The sequence below is a fragment of the Lutjanus erythropterus genome, unplaced genomic scaffold (assembly GCF_056507025.1).
Source record: "Lutjanus erythropterus isolate fLutEry1 unplaced genomic scaffold, fLutEry1.hap2 Scaffold_191, whole genome shotgun sequence".
NCBI classification, from domain to species: Eukaryota; Metazoa; Chordata; class Actinopteri; order Lutjaniformes; family Lutjanidae; genus Lutjanus; species Lutjanus erythropterus.
This window is the reverse complement of record NW_028146668.1, coordinates 11,932-15,908: the sequence shown is the minus strand read 5'-3', so window position 1 is coordinate 15,908 and position 3,977 is coordinate 11,932.

The window sequence follows — 3,977 nt, the reverse complement described above, 5'->3', positions numbered from 1 at the left end:
CTTCCAAAGAGAGAACAACTGTGTGTTCAAGGACGAGTAACCAGTTAGTGCCTGACAGAACATCAGAAATAACTAAGAGGAACAACAGTGACCAGTTTGGTGAATAATTTTCCCACCACAGTGGTTACACAGCGTTGGGTAATTTCTCTATCATCCCTGGACACATCAAGACCATAAATACTGGGCAACAGGTCCCACTCGTTACAACACAGACATTCTTCCTCTGTGGGCATAGAGTCACAGCATTCACAGGAGCACAACCAGTCTTCACAGATTCACAGACATGCAGCAGCTGCTTCACCCTCGTCTGCCCGTTGCCCCTCTCTCTCTATCCTCATCCGCTCTTTCTTTGTAGGAACTCAAACTCCTCATCCGTATACTCGGGCTCAAATAAGTACTGGCAGCCACTGAAATCAAAGGTCTCATCTACATTCTCCAAATCAGGTAAATATTTAGCCATGACACTTCAATCGGCCTAGTAAACTCTCACCTGTACTATGGGACAACCAACTGACTTTTACAAGTCATGGCTCCTCTGTTTTTTTCCAGTAACAAGCAAAGATCCCGTGAGATTTTGTTACACACAGCCCGGAGCAAGTGAAGGGTAAGACAGACGCTTCGCATGCTGTTGACAGAGATAAAACTGGCGATCTGAGCAGGTCTGTGGTGAAAAAAAGCACTTTCAATGCAACAGGGCGCATTTGTCCAATGTATACTGTTGTACTTATTTTGCAGCTGCCAGCTGTATCTGCCTCCCTCAATACTGGAATACTGGAAAAGTTGTCCTTTAATACTCACTTGTAATTACACCATATCTAGATGGAGACAACATTCTATGAAATTTACTGACCATTCTATGGCTATTATCACTAAAGGCTAAAACACACCGGGCCACGCTGCATCACTCTCGTCCAAGACACTGTGCTTGGAATATATCTCGACCTCAGCATCTCTGACCCCCCATCTTTGCCCTCAAGCTAGCGTGTGTTGTCAGACTGAGCTCCTGTCTGTGCAGGAGAGCAGAGGCAGTGGTCTGAAGAAGTGTGTGTGTGTTAAAGTGATAGTTCACCCAAAAATGAAATTTCACTCATGCCATTTACACCATGTTTTTAGCCTAAATGTCATCTGTAGCCTCTCAGCCCGGAACTGTGCACACATCTGAAGCAGGTACACAAGCTCTCGCCCAAGTGGTGTAGCTGCAGCAAAGAAATGATGTTCCTCTTCTATATCAGTCCTTGGACATTTTCTTCTTGGTTGAGAGTTTGCAAAGTCAACTGTACGCATAACAAGTAACTATTTCTGAGAAGATCTCGCTCTGTCTGAGTTGCTTCCAGGTAGCATGTAAACACAGGTATGAAAGTATCGCAAGACCTTGTATATCTCATGTTGCGCTGCTTGGGCAAGAGCTTGTGTACCCACTTTAGGCATGTGCAAACAACTCCGGTCTGAGAGGTTACAGTTGACATTTAGTCTAAAAATATGGCATCTTTTTGGGTCAAATTTTAAGATTGCAGCTTACGGACACTTGGGTTACACCACACAAAGAGTATGGAGACATTTTGTGGGGTTTTTTGTGTTCTTTTTCTACATTTTAAAACTGGTCACCATTCACTACAATTGTACTAAGTTTGGCTGCAACACTGTTTTCCACTGAAGCTCCAGGAGTGTTTTGTGAACTGGAGATCTTCACCCATCCTCACATCAGCACAGGGATGAGTAGATATCAGGAGAAATTTAATTTGTGGGTAAACTATCACCTTAGGCTCTCAATACTTTCTAACCTCTAAATGAATGACTGTGGATTCAAGTTTAGTTTCTCACCTGTGATGCTGTTTATACTTTTAGGTCACTGCTTTATTTTACCATTTCTTTATATTCGCTTAAGAAGTAATGGCAATGCTTCAATTTGTGTTCAACATTGTAGAGAAAGGCTATGTAGCAGTAGGTTCTGGCCAAAAATACACGCATATGTGTAAAGCCATTGATGGAATTGTACTTTTGGAATTGGTTCTTAAGTGGGTTAACAGGGTGTCAAGGCCCATCCCTTATCTTGGGGCTCTGGAGTTGCTTACCTGGTAGTGCACATGCCCCATATGCAACACTAAAGTCCTTACTGCATAGCCCCTGGTGCATACCCCCCTCTTCCGTGCTTTGTTCTTGCTACATGCCACAGCTTGTCCTGTTATTGAAAAAAAAGAAAATTATCATATTACATATGTGAGAGTGCTGTTTGTGGACTACAGTTCAGGGTGTAACACCATAGGGCCCTTCAGGCTCATCAGCAAGTTAAAGAATCTGGGCCTGAACAGGTGATGGGTAACTCCCTCACCCGCTATGTGGTGTGTGTGCGTGAGTGTGTGTACATGTGTGCATCTTTGTAGGGGTAAAACTATATGAGTTAGTGGTCCTCATTGCATGTTTGCATTCACTCTGCTTCATGTGGATGTGAACCACAGAAATACAATGTGAGCTTAATGCTGATGTAGGTAAGTTCAAAGCCACTCGATAACATCAATCACACGTGCACTCCGTGTAATGCATACATGTGTATCAAGGACCCAGGTGCAGAGAAAACAAAATCCAAGTCGGGAAAAGTTTGAGTCCGTGACTTCAGACGCATTAAATTTGCACATGGGAATCAATAGTGGAATTGGAAATCTCAATTCTTAATGATTCTGGAGTAATCGTAATTTTGGAACTGGTTCTAAAGTAAAACCGGGTCTTGATGCCCATCCCTAATAGCTACTGTTATATTTTGTAAGCTACTTTTACAGTATGGCTTACAATTTATTCAAAAGATATTATCTTAACCCTTGTGCATTCCTTAATAAGTACAGCACATATTAGGGATGCACCGATCGACCAGAACCAGCCGGTTTTCAGCATGACCTGCCCTGACCGGTGACCGGCCGGTCAGCGTCACATATCTGATTCTGTGCCCGTCATTGTCACACACGAGTTCTGCACGATGGTCACGTCATGTGCGCAGCAGACAAACTGACCGCTGATAACAGCTACACACACAGAGAGAGTCAGAGAGACAGAGAGAGAGAGAGAGAGAGAGAGAGAGAGAGAGAGAGAGAGACTTTGTGTGTGTGTAAACTCATGGACTCTCAGACTTTGTGTTTTTCTGTTTTTCTTGCACCTGTGTCCTTCATGCAGCTGTCTGTTTACATGAATGAGATGAATGAGTGAATGTTTGACTGTGGATTATTGAGGGACTTTGAACATTACTACAAGTAAAGCTCAAAGCTCACATTTAATTTCTCTAAGTCCACATTCACATCAAGTATAGTTCACAGCAGACATACAAAAACAACTTTGAAGACTGCAGGATGAGGGCCAAAAAAAAACCCCAAACATGCTTTTATGCTCCAATGGCAATGGGATCAAAAATCGCAGTTTTGCCACTAGTCAAGGGGACAAAAATATCTTCTGGATGTAAATTGGGGAGCACTTTCATTACACAGTTTATTTTAGAGATATCATAGCATATGAAGTTTAAGTGTCTAAATTAACACAAAAATACACAACATGACCAAAGTGTATGCAATATGCGTTTACACAGCCAAAATGATGGAAAAATTAAAATCCAAAAGGACAAAAATGTCCACAGGTGTTATTGATGATTAAATAGTGTTCATAATTACACCATGTCTTAATAGGGGCTAGGGCTGAACAAATTTTAAGAAATATCTAGTTGCAATTATTTTGATTGATTTTGCTATTGCAATAGGATTTGTAATATTGGAGGAAAGGATATTTTTTACATTATTCTCAGTTGAAAAACACATTAAAATGATTATGGTGTGTTATTTTCAGGGATCTGCACTAAACTAGAGAATGATGTGTTGGCCAGTACACCTCTGCAGCACCACAATATTTATTTAAAATGGTATTTTGACCTTAATTTTGCCTTTAAAAAATGTTGTGCATCCTGTGATTTGAAAATTGCAGCAGAACATATTGAAATTGTG